The 21,516-nt window shown below is 44.8% G+C and overlaps 1 protein-coding gene across 7 annotated transcripts in view; it reads right to left on the minus strand.

The window, feature by feature from the left end:
- DLG5 (discs large MAGUK scaffold protein 5) overlaps nucleotides 1-21,516 on the minus strand; it is a 177,243-nt gene that overhangs the window by 115,618 nt on the left and 40,109 nt on the right. The window lies entirely within an intron of this gene.

Genomic DNA, 21,516 nt, shown 5'->3' on the forward strand with positions numbered 1-21,516 from the left:
ATATAACAATATAACAAACACATTCTCTGCCGACAGCTATCTTACAGTCTAGGAGTAATAATAATGATGGTATTTGTTAAGCACTTACTATGTGCAAAGCACTGTTAGATGGAGGACAGGTATTGAGAATCCCCATTTCATTCATTCATGTATTCAATCGTATTTACTGAGCGCTTACTGTGTGCAGAGCACTGTATTAAGCGCTTGGGAGTACAAGTTGGCAACATATAGAGACAGTCCCTACCCAACAGTGGGCTCACTGAAGCACAGAGAAGTTAAGTGACTTGCCCAAGGTCACACAGCAGGTATGTGGAGGATCCGGGATTAGAAGCCAGGTCCTCTGACTCCCATGGCCCTTTCCACTATCAATCAATCAATCAATCGTATTTATTGAGCTCATACTATGTGCAGAGCACTGTACTAAGAGCTTGGGAAGTACAAATTGGCAACACACAGAGACAGTCCCTACGCAACAGTGGGCTCACAGTCTAAAAGGGGGAGACAGAGAACAGAACCAAACATACCTACAAAATAAAATAAATAGGATAGAAATGTACAAGTAAAGTAAATAAATAAATAAATAGAGTAATAAATATGTACAACCATATATACATATATACAGGTGCTGTGGGGAAGGGAAGGAGGTAAGATGGGGGGATGGAGAGGGGGGCGAGGGGGAGAGGAAGGAAGGGGCTCAGTCTGGGAAGGCCTCCTGGAGGAGGTGAGCTCTCAGCAGGGCCTTGAAGGGAGGAAGAGAGCTAGCTTGGCGGATGGGCAGAGGGAGGGCATTCCAGGCCCGGGGGATGACGTGGGCCGGGGGTCGACGGCGGGACAGGCGAGAACGAGGTACAGTGAGGAGATTAGCGGCAGAGCAGCGGAGGGTGCGGGCTGGGCAGTAGAAGGAGAGAAGGGAGGTGAGGTAGGAGGGGGAGAGGTGATGGAGAGCCTTGAAGCCCAGGCCATGCTTCCCTAGAGTACCAAACCAAATCATATTTATTGAGCACCTGGGTGCAGAAGACTGCACTAAGTGTTTGGGAGAGTGCAATACAGTTAGTAGATACAATCACTCAGTGGGGAGACAAACGTTAGGATAATTTACAGATAGGCTGAAGGGGTTATGCATATGAGTTAGAGCTTAAGGAACAGGGTAGGACATTCATTCATTCAATCATATTTATTGAGCGCTTACTGTGTACAGAACACATACTAAGCGATTGGAAAGTGCAATTCAGCAACAGATAGAGACAATCCACACCCAACAACAGGCTCACGGTGTAAAAGCAGGGAGACAGACAACAAAACAAAATGGCAGGCACAGTAGCATCAAAATAAATAAATAGGATTATAGATATATACACATCAATGAATCAATGGTATTTATTGATGGTTTACTGCATACAGAGAACTGAAGTAAGCGCTTGGGAGAGTACAACAGAGTTAGTATGCAGGTACATAGTTAAATCCTGTTTTGACTACTCAACTGTTTAGTTAGTACAAAAGTGCTGAACATGTAATTAGATGACTATGACCTGGGGAGAAAATAAATTAATTGGGTAGACTTCCTGAAGGAGATTTGATTTCAGAAGAGCTTTGAAGATGGGATGAACTGGTGGATTTCTGGTGGAAGGTCTATGGATTTGAAGGAGACAAGAGTTCCAGGGACAGGGATGGGCATGAGCAAGAAGTTAGAGGAAGGAGATAGGAGAAGGAGGCATAGCCAATAGATTAGCTTAAGAGAACAAAGGCGCGAGCGGGGGTGGAAGGTGGGAGAAGGGTGGATGAGTAGGAGGGAGACGGTTGATGACAGAACCAATGGTCAGACTTTCTACTTGATGTGGAGAAACTCAATCAGCTCTACCCCCTCAGTCAGTCAGTAAGTCAATTGTATTTATTGAGTACTGTGCACAGAGCACTGTACTTAATGCTTGGAAGAGTGAAATATAACAATGGAAGAGACATTGCCTGCTTGCAATGAGTTTACATTTCCTCCTACCTAGCCTCACATTTCACCCCTCAAACACAAACTTTCTTTACTATATACCTCTTATTTGTATCTCTCGTCACCAACCCCTTGCTCACATCCTCCTGTCTGGAGCTCCCTTTCACCTCCCTTCATATACTATAGCTCACCCTCTCCAAATCTCCTAGGCCCTGCTAAAATCATATCTCTCTAGACTGTAAGCTCGTTGTGGGGAGGGAACGTGTCTTACCAACTCTGTTGTACTGACCTTTCCTGAGCACATAGTTTAGTGCTCTGCACTTGGTAAGTGCTCCATAAACAGTACTGTTTGATATTTCCTACAAGAAACCTTCTTGGACTAACCATTCAACTTCCCCATCCTATTCCTTCTCCATTCTGTGTCATCTACATGCTTGGATCTGAACGCTTAAGCGCTTAGAAACCCACCCTATCCCCAATCGTATTTACTGAGCGCTTACTGTGTGCAAGCATACATAACCTCATGCTCTTCTGCTTCCCCTAGCTGCAACTTATTGTAGTTTCTGTCTCCCCCAACGAAATTGTAAGCTCCTTCACAGCAGGGATCATGTCTACCAACTCTACTGTACTGTTCTCTCCCAAGCACTCAGTACAGTGCTCTGCGCATAGTAGGAACTCAATAAATAAAACATTGATTGACCGATCATGAACAGAAAACCAATGAAGGTTTTTAAGCAGTGGAGAGATCATCATCAATCGTATTTATTGAGCACTTACTGTGTGCAGAGCACTGTACTAAGTGCTTAGTACACACTAAGAGATGTGGCACAATGTCTTAGGGAAATGAATGAAGTGGTGATACTGGAAGCAGAAAGAACAGAGAGGATACTGCTGCAGTAGCCTGGCCAGAATATGACCAAGTGCCTGGACCAGCATGTTGTCCATTTGGAAGGTAAGGCGGGGGCAGTTCTGGAAATGTTTTAGAAGAATAACTAGTAGGCTTTAGTCCAGTCCCAATATGGGGGCTTGAAAGAGAGGAGAAGCTAAGGAAAATGCCAAGGATGCAAGGTTCAGAGAAAGGGGGCATATTTTTTTTTAAATGGTATTTGCTAAGTCCTTCCTATGTGCCAGGCACTGTTCAAAAAACTAGGTCTTGTCTTGTCTTATGCTGTCGAGTCATCTCTGACCCATAGCAACTCCATGGACACATCTCTCCCAGTACGCCCCACCTCCATCTGCAATCATTCTGATAGTATGTCCATAGAGTTTTCTTGGTAAAAATCGGAAGTAGTTTACCATTGCCTCCTTCTGTGCAGTAAACTTGAGTCTCCACACTTGACTCTCCCCATGCCGCTGCTGCCCAGTACGAGTAAGTTTTGACTTGTAGCAGATCGCTTTCTGCTCGCTAGCCATTGGCCAAGCTAGGAATGGAATGGGTATTCATGCATTCATTCAATCGTATTTATTGAGCGCTTACTGTGTGCAGAGCACTGTACTAAGTGCTTGGGAAGTACAAGTTGGCAACATATAGAGATGGTCCCTACCCAACAGCGGGCTCACAGTCTAGAAGGGGGAGACAGACAACAAAACACATTAACAAAATAAAATTAATAGAATTAATATGTACAAGTAAAATAGAGTAAAAAATATTTACAAACATATATACATATACATATGTATATATGTTTACAGGTGTTGTGGGGAGGGGAAGGAGGTAAGGCGGGGGGGATGGGGAGGGGGAGGAGGGGATGCCTCTGCTTGACTCTCCCTCCCATAGCCGAGACAGGTAGAGTACTGGAAACTCTCCAGGTGCGATCCAGAGAGGGGAAGTGCTAGGCAGACAAAAGCAAATCGGGTTGGGCACAGTCCCCTGTCCTACATGGGGTTCACAGTCTTACTCCCCATTTTACAGATGAAGGAACCGAGGCCCAGAGAGGTAAAAATGATTTGCCCAAGATCACCCAGCAGGCAAGTAGCAGAGCTGGGATTAGAACCCACTTCCTTCTGACTTCCAGGCCAGAGATCTCTCTGCTAGACCACGCTGCTTCTTCTGAAGCAATGCCTCGTCTCAACGGGGAAGAACACGAGGACTGGAGAGGGCTCTAATGACAAGGAAAATCAATACCAAGCTTACAACATCATTCCTACGGCAGACCTTCTCCAGATGACCTGGGAAACTTAGTCATTACTGAAGTTGTTCTGACGGCCTGGCGCAATTGTCAGAAGTAATTCCCCCTCAACGTTACCAGTAAAGCAGAGTTAGTCATCTCCAAGTTGCTATTTCAAAACCAATCGCCATTTCGTGCTGTCTATAGCTTTCATCCAGTAGCCAACCCCGGGCTAAACAGAGGAAATCTTGCACAGTCTGCGTCTTTAGTCAACAGTGCAACTAAGGGACTACTGGAGCAAAATTTAGGAAACTAGAAATAAAGAGAATTATTCAAAGCTCAAATCCTAGAGAAATGGGGAAAAATCCTTTTCCATCTTATGCCTGTTCTTAATAATACTTATGGTATTTTTTAATACTTATGGTATTTTTAAATACTTACTATCTGCCAAGCACTGTATTAAGAACTGAGGTAGATACAATATAATAGGCTTTACCATCTCTTCACAGAATGGTTCCCAAAGCTACTTCTCCAGCCTTGACCTCTCCCTTCTATTCAATCCCACTTTCCTCCTGCCTTCAGAACATTATTATTATTATTATTATTATTATTATCACCACTTAAATGTCCTGCTGATACCTCAAACTTAACATGCCCAAAACAGAATTCCTTATCTTCCCACCCAAACCCTGTCCTCCCCTTGACTTTCCCAAAACTGTAGACACCACCACCATCCTCCCTGCTTCACAAACCCATAATCTTGGCATTATCCTTGACTCACCTCTCTCATTCAACAGTAACAGTATTTACTCAATCCACATATTCAATCTGCCACCAAACTGTGTCAGCTCTACCTTCACATCTCTAGAATCCGGCCTTTCTTCTCCATCCAAACTGCCACCATGCTAATCCAAGCACTTATATTCCGCCTTGACAACTGTATCTGCCTCCTGCCTCTTCCCACTCAAGTCCACACTTCACTCTGCTGCTCTTATTCTCTTTAAAAAAAAAAAATTCAGTTCATATCTTCCCACTCTTCAAAAAAAGTCCAGTGGTGGCTCATTCATCTCCTCAAACAAAAACTCCTTACAGTTGGCTTTAAGACACTCAATCAGCTACACCCCTGCTACCTTACCTTGCTGCTCTTCTACTAAAACCCAGCCTGCACACTTCACTCCTCTGTTAACCCCACCTTGCCTATCTCAATGCTGACTCCTTGTTCTCATCCTACTCTGGCCTGGAACGCCCTCCCACTTCACACCTGACAGACAAGCACTCTCCCCATCCCAAAAGTTACCCTAAAATCAAATCACATCTCCAAGAGGCCTTCCCTAAGTACTCATTTCCCCAGCTCACCCTCGCTTCTGCGTCACCAATGCATTTGGATCTGTATCCCCTAAAGCACTTGATATTCACCACATCCTCAGCTGCAAAGTGCTTTTTTTTAATGGGATTTGTTTAAGCACATATTATGTGCCAGACGTTGTACTAAGCAATGGAGTAGATCCAAGATCATCAGGTTGGACACAGTCCCATGTCGGGCTCACGGTCTTAATCCCCATTTTCGAGATGGAGTAACTGCGGCAGTCTGCTCAGATTTCCCCTATTCCTACTGGTTACGGTCACTCTGCCGGTTTGCCCAACGCCGCTGTGTCGGCCACTTCTTCTGTGCCAAGTGACTATGCGTGAACCACCAGATACTCCCAACTCTCCCCTAGTGGCCCAGCACACAGAGTCATCCACAAATCCGTGGATCCCGCTGCCATTTCCGGCTACACAACTCCCTGTGGGAACGGATCCCGTGCTCACTCCCACCACTGTGGCAGGGACCACGTGGCCTAGTGGAAAAGCAATGGGGCTGGGAGTCAAGAGACCCAGGTTCTAGTGGATGACTTCAGGCGAGGCACTTTACCTATCTGGGCCTCAATTTCCTCATCTGTAAAATGGAGATATAATATCTGTTCTCCTTAGACTACGAGCCCCAAGTGGGACATCTGTCCAATCTGATCATCTTGTGTCTACCCCAGCATTTAGCACACTGCTTGGAAGATACATGGCGCTTAATACCATCCTCGGTACTGGGGCGGAGGGCAGGAACTCTAGGAACAGGGGAGGAAAAGGGGATGAGGTAGCTGCACAGAAGTAGCATGACCTAATGGTAAGAGCACAGACCTGGGATTCAGATGGCCTGGGTTCTAATCCTGACCCTGCCGCTTATCTGCTGTGTGACCTTGGATGTCCCTTAACTAGGTGGTCTCCTCTGCAAAATGGGGGTTAAACCCTATTAGAGAAGCAGCGTGGCTCAGTGGAAAGAGCATGGGCTTTGGAATCAGAGGTCATGGGTTCAAATCCCAGCTCTGCCACTTGTCAGCTGTGTGACTTTGGGCAAGTCACTTAACTTCTCTGTGCCTCAGTTACCTCAGCTGGAAAATGGGGATTAAAACTGTGAGCCCCCCGTGGGACAACCTGATCACCTTGTAACCTCCCCAGCGCTTAGACCTTGCAACCTCCCCAGCACTTAGAACAGTGCTTTGCACATAGTAAGTGCTTAACAACTACCACTATTATTACTATGATTATTATTATTCCTTTTTCCTTAGACTGTGATCCCCATATGATCAGGCTGACCACATCCAACCTGAGTATCTTATATCTACCCTAAGCACTTAATACAGTGCTTGGCATATAGTGAGCGCTTAACAAATACCATAATTATTATTGATATTATGAGGGGATCAAGTGGGAAGCATGCAGAGGGCTAGGAAGAGATTTAAAACATAATTTTGATTTATTTATGGAGTTAAACTATAATTTGAGGGGTTATTCCTAGAATGAAACTAATTCATACATTCAATCGTATTTCTTGGGTGCTTACTGTGTGCAAAGCACCGTACTAAGCGCTTGGAAGAGTACACAATAATATCAGACACATTCTCTGCCCACAACGAGCTCGCAGTCCAGAGACGAGCTCACAACTGCAGGTAAATCTATGGGAAGACAGCCAAAATACAATCTTTTAACAACAAAGTTTACATTTTTGAGGACCCCCCACCCAAGCCCAGTCACATCATGGAATATACCTGTACATAAATAATCCTGGGTACTCAATCTCTCTCTGGAAATAGCCCACTCTCCTCCATACATTTACACACAAAGTCAAAAGGTCTCCCAAAGAAAATCAAAAATAATGCTAGCTATGACTATGCTTCCGATAAGCACTAATGTTCTTCATTCATTCATTCAATCATATTTATTGAGCGCTTACTGTGTGCAGAGCACTGTACTAAGCACTTGGGAAGTACAAGTCGGCAACATATAGAAATGGTCCCTACCCAACAATGGGCAAATGGAGAGATGAAACCAGAATTTCTGTAACTTCTGCTCAAAATGGAACAATCCTAAAAATCACCAATAAGCGAAACAGCAATTTAGTTGTACACAATAGTTTACATGCTGAGGACCAACCGAGGTTACCTAAAAGCTCCTTACACGCACACACCCTCACACAAACACATCACTGACGACACACCTCACCCCATCAGACCTCACTACACAAAAGTATTAGTCTATTTTTTTATTATATGCGGAAAACACTCTTGGGATTTCAACCTCTCAAAACCGTCCTGGTTTTATCCATCAGCCCTTACGGTTATTAAAATTCTACGAGAATAAAATAGCTCCTTCTTTTTGGTTTCTTTCATTTCTTCTGCCATACAACACAGTGAACCGAGATCTGTCTATATTCACTGCTCGGTCTAGCACATTCTCTGAAGCAAAGTGATTTCCAATTCGAGGAGTCCGTTAAGATGAAGCACAGAGTGGGTTTCAGTACTCAAAGATGCCATCGTTGGCAATGAAATCCAGCAACGGGCATATGTGTGATGTCAATCGTGCTGTGCACCCGCAGACACTGTGTGTCCCTTGCTGTGCAGCTGGGGCTTCTGTTTGCCGCCTCTTCCACCGCTGTAGCTTTTCCCTTCCTTGTCTCAAGATCATTATAGGGTGTCTGCTCAAAAAGGGCTGCTCTTTTCTGAGAAGCAGCACAGCTTAGTGGACAGAGCACGAACCTGGGAGTCAGAGGATCTGGGTTCTAATTCCGGCTCTGCCACTTTCCTGCTGTGTGACCCTGGGCAGTCACTTCACTTCTCTGTGCCTCCATTTCCTTATCTGTAAAATGGAGATTCAATGCCTGCACTCTTCATCTGTAGACTGTGAGCCCCGTGTGGTGCAGGGACTGCATCCAACCGATCTTGTCTCTACCTCAGCGCTTAGTGCAGTGCTTGCACAGAGTAAATATATAACAAATAACAAAATTATTATTCTTATTATTGTTCTCTGCACCTCAGTTCTTTATCTGTAAAATGGAGTTAAAAGACACCCCATTCTCCCTCCCTCTTAATAATAATAATGATGATGATGGTATTTGTTAAGTGCTCACTATGTGCAGAGCACTGTTCTAAGCGCTGGAGAGTTTACAAGGTGATCAGGTTGTCCCACGGGGGGCTCGCAGTTTTAATCCCCATTTTACAGATGAGGTAACTGAGACATGGAGAATATAAATATATATGATGGCATTTATTAAGCGCTTACTATGTGCAAAGCACTGTTCTAAGCGCTGAGGAGGATACAGGGTAATCAGGTTGTCCCACATGGGGCTCACAGTCTTAATCCCCATTTTACAGATGAGGTAACTGAGGCCCAGAGAAGTTAAGTGACTTGCCCAAAGTCACACGGCTGACAAGTGGCGGAGCTGGGATTTGAACACATGACCTCTGACTTCAAAGCCCGTGCTCTTTACACTGAGCCACGCTGCTTCTCCTCTTAGACAGCAAGCCCCACGCGGGACAGGGACTGTGTCCGATCGGCTTATACTGTACCTTCACAAGCGTTTAGTACAGCGTTTGGAACACAGTAAACACTTAACCAATACCCCAATTATTATTCTTTGATTGCACTGTGCCGCACTGGTTTGTCTGATGCAAAGGAGGACTCCCCATTTTCAGCTGGGGTACAGCATTGACTGAGGTTTTGTTTTACCATCAGTCACATTTACTGAGTGCTTATGGTGTGCAGAGCACTGTATTAAGCACTCAGAAGAGTAATAATAATAATGGTATTTGTTAAGCGCTTACTATGTGCAAAGCACTGTTCTAAGCACTGGGGGGATAAAAGGTGATCAGGTTGTCCTACATGGGGCTCATAGTCTTAATCCCCATTTTACAGATGAGGTAACTGAGGCACAGAGAAGTTAAGTGACTTGCCCAAAGTCACACAGCTGACAACTGGAGGAGCCGGGATTTGAACCCATGACATCCCCTGGACACAAGGAGCTTACAGTCGAGAGGGGGAGTCATACATTAATATAAATCAATTATGGATATATACATGTGTGCTGTGGAGCTGAGGGTGGGACGAATAAAGGGTACAAGTGCAAGGGCCACACAGAAGTGATTTTAGACATCTCTTGTATTCGCCTTGCTTTTGATTTCCTGATCTCAGCAAACCGCCGAGCATGTGCTTGGGTATCCTGTTGTTGTCCATTCTCCTCACCGTGTGCAGAGCACTGTACTAAGCACTTGGAAAACTCACTCAGGATCTCACTCCAGGACTTTATTCTCCAGGATCCCATCTTCCCATTTGATATTAAGAGATGAGACACAGCGTGGCTCAGTGGAAGAAAGAGCACAGGCTTTGGAGTCAGAGGTCATGGGTTCAAATCCCGGCTCTGCCAATTGTCAGCTGTGTGACTTTGGGCAAGGCACCTCACTTCTCTGTGCCTCAGTTACCTCATCTGGAAAATGGGGATTAAGACTGTGAGCCCCCCGTGGGACAAACTGATCACCCTGTAACTTCCCCATCACTTAGAACAGTGTTTTGCACATAGTAAGCCCTTAATAAATGCCATTATTATCATTATTATATTAAGGATGACATGGCAGAAAAGCGACATAGCCTAGTACAAAGAGCACGGGCCTGGTGGAGGACCTAGGTTTTAATCTCGGCTCTGCCAAACGCTTGTTATGTGACCTGGGACAAGTCCCCTCAGTTCTCACTCAGTTCTCAGTTCTCGTTCTCGCCATCGATCCCCGGCCCACGTCATGCCCCGGGCCTGGAATGCCCTCCCTCTGCCCATCCGCCAAGCCAGCTCTCTTCCTCCCTTCAAGGCCCTACTGAAAGCTCACCTCCTCCAGGAGGCCTTCCCAGACTGAGCCCCTTCCTACCTCTCCCCCTCGTCCCCCTCTCCATCCCCCCCATCTTACCTCCTTCCCTTTCCCACAGCACCTGTATATATGTATATATGTTTGTACATATTTATTACTCTATTTATTTATTTATTTATTTTACTTGTACATATCTATTCTATTTATTTTATTTTGTTAGTATATTTGGTTTTGTTCTCTGTCTCCCCCTTTTAGACTGTGAGCCCACTGTTGGGTAGGGACTGTCTCTATATGTTGCCAACTTGTACTTCCCAAGCGCTTAGTACAGTGCTCTGCACACAGTAAGCGCTCACTAAATACGATTGATTGATTCTCCTGTTCTCCTTCCTACTTAGGCAGTGAGCCCCATGCTGGACACAGGACTGTGTGCGACCTAATTCACTTGTATCTACCCAGGACTTAAAACAGTGCTTGACGCACATTAAGCGTGTAACAAACACCATAAAAAAACCCTCATAATAATAATAATAATAATAATAATGGCATTTATTAAGCGCTTACTATGTGCAAAGCACTGTTCTATGGAGTCAGACATGGCATCTCTCCCCCTTCTAGACTGTGAGCCCACTGTTGGGTAGGGACTATATATGTTGCCAACTTTTACTTCCCAAGCACTTAGTACAGTGCTCTGCACAGAGTAAGAGCTCAATAAATACAATTGAATGAATGAATGAATGAATCTGTGGAGACCAACTCTTTTCTATCGTATATTCTCCCAAGCACTCAGCACAGTGCTCTGCATCCAGTAAGTGCGCAATCAATAGGAGTGATTGAGGGGTTGGGCAGTACTACAGCTCCATAGCCCTTTAGCTTGGTCTGGAGCCGCCACCCAGCTGCCACCCACTCTGTTGACGGGATGTGTTGCCCTGCCGGCATCAGACTCACTCGTAATAATAATGATGGCATTTGTTAAGCACTTATTATGTGTGAAGCACTGTTCTAAGCTCAGAGGGGGATATAAGGTGGTCAGGTTGTCCCACGTGGGGCTCACAGTCTTAATCCCCATTTTACAAATGAGGTAACAGGCACAGAGAAGTTAACTGATTTACCCAAAGTCACACAGCTGACAATCGGTGGAGCCGGGATTAGAACCCATGACCTCTGACTCCCAAGCCCGGGGTCTTTCCACTGAGCCAAGCCGCTTCTCTAATTTACGCGAGTGCACTCTTATTTACGTAAGTGCCACTGTGGAAAGATGAAGCGTGACTTACACTTCAACCAGTGAGTTTGATGGAGGAACAAGAAAGCGTCCACTAAAAATGGGTTCACTTCCAAATCTGCAAGGGAAAATCTCTAAAGCATTGGGTCAAGTAATCGTTACTATGAAAGAAAAATTGACACACACACACACACACCTCTCACTCGCAGTCTGAAATAGGACCAGTAAAACGCCTCACTTATGATTCCACACATTTCTCTTATGGCATCTAAAGCAGACGTGAGACGGTTTTAAATATGCTTTCCAGCTATAAATCCATAATACTAAAAATTCTATGGCTCCCTTTCATTTTAAGTGCAGCTGCTGATATAGGGCAATAAATCCAGTCAATAATAGGCACTTTCCTGACTGAAACCCTGTCCAGATGAAAGAGAAACACATCTCCAGGAGAGCAGCAGATAAGTCTATCCAAACAAGAAGAGGGACTGAGTTAGGAAGGATTTCTCATTTTTCCCCCCTACAGACTTGTTACTGCCCTTTAGTTCATGTATTATAATGCACTGATGGTAAAATGATTATGATGTGGATTATATTTCAGATTATGTTTCAGATAGTTTCAGGGCACAAGGCCTCACCTTCCTTTCAACAAAGGAATTGGCATGAGATTGTACACCCCGCCACTACACAATAAACATCCGCTTACTGGACTTTTCCTCAACATCAAATGAAAGGATGGGGTCCCAGAAAATCACGTCCTAGAATGAAGTCAGTCTGCTAGTACTGAAGGGATCACGTCTAGTATTGTACTGCACTCTCCCACTGTTTCATACAGTGCTTCGCACACGGTAAGTGCTCAATAAGCATCACTGGCAAGAGCCTGGGCGTCGTGGGTTCTAATCCCCGTTCCACCGCTTGCCTGCTGTGTGACCTTGGGCAAGTCACTTCACTTCTCTGGGCCTCAGTTCCCTCATCTGTAAAATGGGGATTGAGACTGTGAGCCCCCAGTGGGACAACCTGATTACCTTGTATGTACCCCATCGCTTGGCACATAGTAAGTGCTTAACAAATACCATTATTATTATTATTCTGTAAGCTAATTGAGGGTAGGGAATGTGTCTACCCACTCTGTTGTACTATACTCTCCCAAGCACTCAGTACAGTGCTCTGCACAGTCAGTGCTCAATAAGTACCACTGACTGATTGGTTCATCGTTGAAAATAATTCTATCGCAACACATCTTTCTCCATTGCTAGTTTTTTAAGCTAGCTTTTTATACTGTGCTCCACTCAAACGTTTTCTCCCATCACTTTATTTTTTCCACACAATCATTCCTGCATGAAAGCCATATGTGAAATGGTACCGCTGAAATCCCTGTCCTATGCCTCACAACCACAGTGCCCCAAAACCGCCCTAAAGGAGGGACTGTTTGGGCCAAAGATTTGGGTCCAAGCCCACTGTGTCCACAGGCTGGCTCAGACAGAGCTAAAAAAAAGTTTGAGAAGCAGCATGGTCTAGTGGATAGAGCACGGGCTTGGGAGTCAGAAGGTCCTGGGTTCTAATCCTGGCTCCGCTGTATACCCATGGGCAAGTCACCTCATTTCTCTAGGCCTCAGTTACCTCTTCTGAAAAACGGGGATTAAGACTGTGAGCCCCATGTGGGACAGGGACTGTGTCCAGCCTGATAAGCTTGTATTTATCCCAGCACTAAGTACAGGGCCTGACACATAGTAAGCACTTAAATACCATAAAATGAAAAAAAAAAAAAAGAGCTGCCCCCTGAAATGAGTCTCTCCCTTGAAAATTTAGACTCTGAGCAGTGAGTCTCGCTGAAGGGTACAGAAGGAAACAGTAGTGGGTGGGGGGCGGGGGGAGTTGCCTGCCTTAGGCCCAGAGAAGTGAAGCGACTTGCCCAAAGTCACCCAGCTGACAAGCGGCGGAGTCGGGATTAGAACCCATGACCTCCAACTCCTAAACCCGTACTCTTTCCACCGAACCACACTGCCTCTCTTTTATTCCTGTACTTTATTCATATAAATGTCTGTCTCCCTCTAGACTGTAAGTTCCTGGTGGGCAGGCAATGTATTATCGTGGTGTCGTACTGGCCCCAGCGCTCAGTACAGTGCCGGGCACCCGGTAAGCTCTCGATAAATACAGTCAAATGACCGAGCGAATGAAATATGTAAAATGTGTAAAATTTTTCATCTGTAAAATGGGGATTAAGACTGTGAGCCCCACATGGGACAACCTAATTGCCTTGTGTCTACCCCAGCGCTTAGAACAGTGCTTGGCACATAGAGCTTAACAAATACCAACATTATTATTATTATTATGCCTTGACCTTGGGGTAATAAATAATAACAGTAATGATAATTGTGGTATTTGTTAAGTGCTTACTATGTGCCAGGCACTGTTCTAAGTGCTGGAGTAGACACAAGATGATCAGGTTGGACACAGTCCCTGTCCCACATAGGGCTTAATCCCCATTTTACAGATGAGGTAACTGACGCATAAAGTAGGGTAATAACTTCTCCAAGGTTGCACAGCAGACAAGTGGTGGAAACGGATTTAGAACTCAGGTCCTTCTGACTCCCAAGCCCATGCTCTATCCACTAGGTCATGCTGCTTCTCAGATGAAACTCATCAAGAATAAAATACTGGTTAGAAATGCCATTATGCTTAATGAACTTTTAAAATAATCACAGAAAACATGAATTCAGGCTAATGACGACGCAAACTATTCATAAGGCAGTGGGGGGCGGGGGGCAAGAGGTGTGCCAGCTTCGTACCAGCTCCATAAACTATAATAAGAATAATAATAGGAGGAAGAGGAATAAATCTCATATTGGTTAAGCGCTTACTGTGTGCCAGGCACTGTACTAGGTGTTGGGGTGGACACAGGCCAATCAGGTTGGACATGGACCCTGTCATTCATTCATTCATTCAATTGTATTTACTGAGCATTTACTGTGTGCAGAGCACTGTATTAAATGTTTGAAAAGTACAATACAGCAATAAAGAGAGACAATCCCTGCCCACAACGGGCTCACAGTCTAAAGGGGGGAGACAGACATCAAAACAAGTTAACAGACATCAATATCAATAAACAGAATTATAGATACATACATATATACATAAGAGCTGTGGGGCGGGGAGATGGGGAAATAGTACAGGGAGCGAGTCGTGGTGACGCGGAGCGAGGGAGCTAAGGAAAAGTGGGGCTTAATCTGGAAAGGCCTCTTGGAGGAGGTGTGCCTTTAGTAGGGCTTTGAAGAGGTGGGTAGAGTGATTGGCGGATTTGAGAGGGAGGGCGTTCCAGACTAGAAGTAGGATGTGGGCCGGGGTTGGCAGCAAGACAGGTGAGATTGAGGCACAGTGAGAAGGTTAGCACTAGAGGAGCGCAGTGTGTGGGCTGGAATACAGAAGGTGAGGAGAGAAATGAGGTAGGTGGGGGCAAGGTGATGGGGAACTTTAAAGCCAATAGTGAGGAGTTTTTGCTTGATACGGGGGTTGATAGGCAACCACTGCAGGTTTTTGAGGAGGGGGATGACATGCCCTGAACGTTTCTATAGAAAGATAATCCGGGCAGCAGAGTGAAGTACAGACTGAAGTGGGGAGAGGCAAGAAGTTGGCAGGTCAGAAAACAGGCTGATGCAGTAACCAGTCGGGACAGGATGAGTGATTGTACTAATGTGGTAGCAGCTTGGATGGAGAGGAAAGGGCAGACCATGGTGATGCTGTGAAGGTGAGACCACAGGATTTGGTGACGAACTGGATATGTGGGTTGAATGAGAGAGCAGTGAGGGATGACACCAAGGTTACAGACTTGTGAGACGGGAAGGATGATTGTGCCATCCACAGTGACGGGAAAGTTCGGGAGAGGACAGGGTTTGGGAGGGAAGATAAGGAGCTCTGTTTTGGACATGTTGAGCTTGAGGTGGAGGGAGGACGTCCAAGTAGAGCTGTCCTGAAGGCAGGAGGAGATATGAACCTAGAAAGAGCGTGAGAGAACAGGGGAGGAGATGTAGATTTGGGTGTCATCTGCATAGAGATGTTAATTGAAGCCGAGGGAGTGAATGAGTTCTCCAAGGGCTCACAGCCTCAATGCTCACTTTACAGATGAGGAACCTGAAGCACAGAGAAGTGAAGTGACTTGCCCAAGTTCACATAACAGATAAGTGATGGAGTCAGGATTAGAACCCACAGCCTTCTGACCCCCAGGCCCATCATCTATCCATTACACCATGCTGCTTCCTATGATCCTTGGGGTGGATCAGACCACCCCAAAATGAAAAATAATGAAAACTCTCCAATTCATCCCTACTAAAGTCCAATGGAACTAGTCCCTCCCCGGCTAGATCAGGAGCTCCACAAGAGTAGGAATCATGTCTGCTACCTCCACGTTGCTCTCCCAAGCACTTAGCAGAGTGCTCTGCACACCACAGGTAACAGTAATATTAATGTCTGACTGGAGTAAAAAGTCACAAATGGGCTTGTCAACTATCATAATCAATGGTATTTATTAAGCACTTACTGTGTGCACACCACTGGATTAAACGCTTGGGAGAGTCCAATACAATACACTTGGTACACACATTCCCTACCCACAGTGAGCATTACAGTTCTAGAAAGGAATCTGTTTTATATACATCATTCATCTGGAAATATACAATAAGAGAAACCTTGTTTAAAAATAATTATCTAGGATAGACACATTTATCATCAGGCTGCTGAGTGGAAAAGGAAAAAGAAAACCCCAAAATGCACTCATTTACTTTACCGCAGGGATTCAAAATTAAAAAAAAAAAATAGTCAATCTATTAGGAAGCAAAATCTGGACTCTCTAAAACCCATCTGAACTTAGCCCCAGGAAATGTGGCAAGGCAATCAATGAAATGATTTCATAGGCCGCAAAGGGAAGTGGGTTATCTTTCACACATAGCCACCCACAAGAGAGTGGGTCTGAGCCAAAAATAAGAAAGGAAAGGTTTTCACTATTTCATGCTGTAAACATTTTCCAGAATTTCCCCCAGGCTGGCATTTCTTTTAACAAAAAAAGGAAGAAACACACACAACAAAAGAGAGGTAGGGAGATGTGGCCCCATTCTGAATCTAGGAAGGAGCTGGAACACAAAAAATTCCCTCCAGCTGGGGCACTCAGCTTTAATCTCTAATAATAATAATAATAATAATAATAATAATAATAATAATAATAATAATAATAATAATATTCCCCCTCCCTCCTCCTAGTTGGACTATGAGCCCCAGGTGAGACAGGGCCTGCATCTAACCTGATTATCTTGTACCCAGCCAAGCACTTAGTACAGTTCCTGGCACCTAGTAAGCGCTGAACAAATATAATTTAAATAAAAGAATAAAACCAAAACTGGATTCCAACATTTCCATCCCCTGTAGACTGTAAGCCCCTTGTGGACAGGGATCATGGTACCAGCTCTATAATACTGTACCTTCCCAAGCGTTCCGTATGATGCTCTGCATACAGTAAGCACTCAATAAATACCACTGACTGATTGATCAATCTCCAGCTGCAAAAAATATCCAGTCTTAAAATCCCAGTTCCACTGCACTTCATTTCAGGTAAATAGGGGTCAAAAACTATGACTGAATGAATGAAAGGGGAAGAAGGAAAAGGATAGAGGCAACAAGAACCAAAAAAAAAAAAGCAAACCAATTGGAGAAAAAAATAAATAACTTTGGCTATGCATTTAAAATTGTTTAATGTATGAATCTGCCATAGATTACCCTCTCTATCCTGTCACAGGGAACAGAGAATCTAAACCCAGATTTTCTTTCATTAAACAATTTTAATTTCAATCATAGTTATTGAGCGCTTACTGTGTGCAGAGTAGCTCGAGTTACCACAGTCTAAAGCTTACAGAATGAAAGTAAAAGTTGTAGTTCTGGTAATATTTTCCCCTGAGGAAGCAGTATATGTTTGCACAAAACCCAGTTCTACAGTTTCTACTTGAACAAAGACACAAGACCAACAGGCTGTGTATAGGTAAATGAGCAGGCTGTGATAATGATAATAATAATAATAATGATGGTATTTGTTAAGCGCTTCCTATGTGCCAAGTACTGTACTAAGCACTGGGGTGAACACAAGCAAATCAGGTTGGACACAGTCCCTGTCCCACGTGGGGCTCACAGTCTCAATCCCCATTTTAGAGATGAGGCAACTGAGGCACAGAGGAAACGATGTGACTTGCCCAAGGTCACACAGCAGACATGTGGCAGAGCTGGGATTAGAATCCATGACCTGTTCAAGGAACAGGTTAAGATAGTCTGAAAAACAACGTTATTACAAGTAGCGCTAGAATTCTAATACATCTGTGACTGCACGAACAGGAATAAATATTTCCATTTTGTCTGAAATTGTAAAGATTATCTGATCACGATGCCGTAACTGGGGAAATACTTTTAAATTAGTACATATCCTATCCTCTGAAAACTGGAAAAAAAATCAGTATAATTTTCCATTAAATATTCCTCTACTAGATCCTACCCAAACATCCGAGAGAAGAGGCATAATACACAAATTCATCTTAAAAGGATGTAATGTAATTGAGGGATCCAACTCCCTCAATTGTATAATTTAGTACCAGACTGCCTAGGGATTATGCAAATAGAAGATAAACATGAGGTGCAAAGGATTCATTCAGTCAGTCGTATTTATTGAGCACTTACTGTGTGCAGAGCACTGTACTAAACGCTTGGGAAGTACAAGTTGGCAACGTATAGAGACGGTCCCTACCCAACAGTGGGCTCACAGTCTAGAAGAATGAGTGTGGCCTAGGGGAAAGAGCACGGGCCTGGGGGTCAGAGGACCTGGGATCTAATCTCGACTCTGCCGGTTGTTTGCTGTGTGACCTCGAGCAAGTCTGCTACCTCCTCTGTGCTTCCGTTTCCTCATCTTTAAAATTAGGATTCAATACCTGTTCTCCCTCCTATTTGAACTGCGAGTCCCTTGAGACATAGTGACTGTGTCCGACCTGATTACCTCATATCTGTCTCTGCACTTAGAACAGTGTGATTTAGTATGAACTTAACAAATACACTTTATTATTGTTATGCAATTCATGCAATTTTCCAGTGCATCTGTTGTCTAGATCCCAAATAGTCAACGAAGATCTGGAGGACAGTCTATCGTTCTCCAATGTCGCAGATACTCTGGAAACTTCAGCATGTAAGGGTGCAAATTAGCCTGGAAAACAGTGGGGGAAAAAAAGGCATGGAAATGGTTTCATCTTGATTTAAAATATCTAGTCTCTGGACCACTACAATACAGTTCTCCTACAGGTAAAGTGCTAAGGATAAAGCTTAATCATTTCTTGATGCCACATAGAGATCTATATTTTGGGAACAGAATACAGCATCCTCGAAAGGAGATAAAAAATGGCCATTAGATGTTCCCTCTTCTCCATTTACCACCCTCATCCACACCCAAAGCTACAGCACTGGGCAACAACAGGGCTGTCACACAGCAGACAAGAGAAAAATAGCATGAACTTGTGGCTACGGCCCAGGCCTGGGAGTCAGAAGGACCTGGGTTCTAATCCCGCCTCTGCCACTTATCTCCTGTGTGACTCTGAGCAAGTCATTTGACTTCTCTATGCCTCAGCTACCTCATCTGTAAAATGGGGATTAAGACTGTGGAACAGGGACCGTGCCCACCCTGATTAACTTGTATTCACTCATTCATTCAATCGTATTTATTGAGCGCTTACTGTGTGCAGAGCACTGTCCTAAGCACTTATTGGCAACATATAGAGACGGTCCCTACCCAACAGTGGGCTCACAGTCTAGAAGGGGGAGACAGAGAACAAAACAAAACATATTAACAAAATAAAATAAATATGTACAAATAAAATAGAGTAATAAATACGTACAAACGTATATACAGGTGCTGTGGGAAGGGGAAGGAGGTAAGGCAGGGGGGATGGGGAGGGGGAGGAGGAGGAGCAGAGGAAGGAGGGGGCTCAGTCTGGGAAGGCCTCCTGGAGGGGGTGAGCTCTCAGTAGGGCTTTGAAGGGCTTTTGTATCTACCCTAGTGCTTACTACAGTGGCTGGGACAGAGGAAGAGCTGAACAAATACCATTAAAAAAATAAATAAACTACCAAATCCCCAGGCCTGCCGTAGGTATGGTCCAAGGGAGGGGGAAACGAGCTGACAGATCCCACGATCTTGAAACCCAGGGCTGTTGCTGAGCGTGCACTTTGGACAACCAATAAAGGGCCGTTGTTCTCCGCCAGGCCCGGCCGAGTGGCCGAACCAGTCAGCCCAGTAGTACACGCCGGGTTTGTGGTGTGACAAAGGCTCACTGTGACCTCAGCAGACAATGAGCCGGAGAGGGCAGGGTTACCGAGTTTCCGCAGGTCCCCACTACAGATGAAGTTTCTGAGCTGCCGGCCTTTCGATTCAGAAAGGAGAAGTGCCCTTCATCTACACACACATTGGAATTTACCTTCTTGACAGGCCAGAGACGGTTCAGGCCTAGCAAGCTGTCACCTTCTATTCCTTGAGAAGCAGCGTGGCTCAGTGGAAAGAGCACGGGCTTTGGAGTCAGGGGTCATGGGTTCAAATCATGCCTCTGCCAATTGTCAGCAGTGTGACTTTGGGCAAGTCACTTAACTTCTTTGTGCCTCAGTTACCTCATCTGTAAAGTGGGGATTAAGACTGTGAGCCCCCGTGGGACAACCTGATCTCCTTGTAACCTTCCCAAGCGCTTAGAATAGTGCTTTGCGCATAGTAAGCACTTAATAAATGCCATCATTATTATTATTATTATTTCTTTTTCCCAACCTCCAATATCCACACACCTCCCCAACCCATGGGAATTTGGTCTTGGATTTGGGGAGGACTGGGAAAAGAAATGGGGATGCAGTGTGACCTAGTGGAAAGAGCACAGGCCTGGGAATCAGAAGACCTGGGTTCTAATCCCAGCTCCGCCACCCCCCTTTTTTTAATGGTATCTATTAAGCGCTTACTATGTGCCAGGCACCATACTAAGTGCAGGGGTAGATACAAGCTAATCAGATTGGACACAGTCAAATCTTAAGCTCAAAGTCTTAATTCCCATTTTGCAGATGAGGGAACTGAGGCACAGAGTAATGAAATGACTTGCCCAAGGTCACACAGCAGACAAGAGGTAGAGCTGGGATTAGAACCAAAGTCCACTAGCCCACTCTGCTTTCATTCATTCATTTATTCAATCGTATTTATTGAGTGCTTACTGTGTGCAGAGCACTGTACTAGGCACTTGGGAAGTACAAGTCGGCAACATATAGAGATGGTCCCTACCCAACAACGGGCTCACAGTCTAGAAGGGGGAGAGAGGCAACAAAACTAAATGCTTCTCACTTGCCTGCTGTGACACTGGGCAAATCACATAACTTACCTGTGCCTCACTGTCCCTCTCAGAAAAATGGGGATTTCAATTCCTGTTCTCCCTACTTAGATTATGATCTACATGTGGGAGTGGGAGTGTGTCCAACCTGATTACAGTGTATCTTCCCCAGCACTAAGCAGCGTGGCTCAGTGGAAAGAGCCCGGTTTTTAGAGTCAGAGGTCATGGGTTCAAATCCAGCCTCCGCCAATTGTCAGTTGTGTGACTTGGGCAAGTCACTTAACTTCCCTGGGCCTCAGTTCCCTCAACTGTAAAATGGGGATTAGTACTGTGAGCCCCACATGGGACAACCTGATCACCCTGCAACCTCCCCAGAGTTTAGAACAGTGCTTTGCACATAGTAAGTGATTAATAAATACCATAATAATAATAATAATTATTATTATAAGTCCTTCACACAATTAAAGCCAAGTGTGAAGAGTTTTTGTTCAACACAATTTAACTCAGGCAGCCAATGGAGAATTCTGAGGAGAGACGTGGACCGGGCATCTTTGGGAAGATGATCTGCCCAGCAGCGCAAGTATAGATTAGCGGGGTGGAGAAAATAGAGGCAGGGAGAGGAGCAAAGTCATGACACGATCAGGGCTTGTATCTTATGGGAGCTGTTTGGGTGGGAATGGGCAGATTTGGGAGCCGCTGTGTAGGAAGAGCCAGCAGGATTTGG

The sequence above is a fragment of the Tachyglossus aculeatus genome, chromosome 3 (assembly GCF_015852505.1).
Source record: "Tachyglossus aculeatus isolate mTacAcu1 chromosome 3, mTacAcu1.pri, whole genome shotgun sequence".
In the NCBI taxonomy this organism is placed as follows: Eukaryota; Metazoa; Chordata; class Mammalia; order Monotremata; family Tachyglossidae; genus Tachyglossus; species Tachyglossus aculeatus.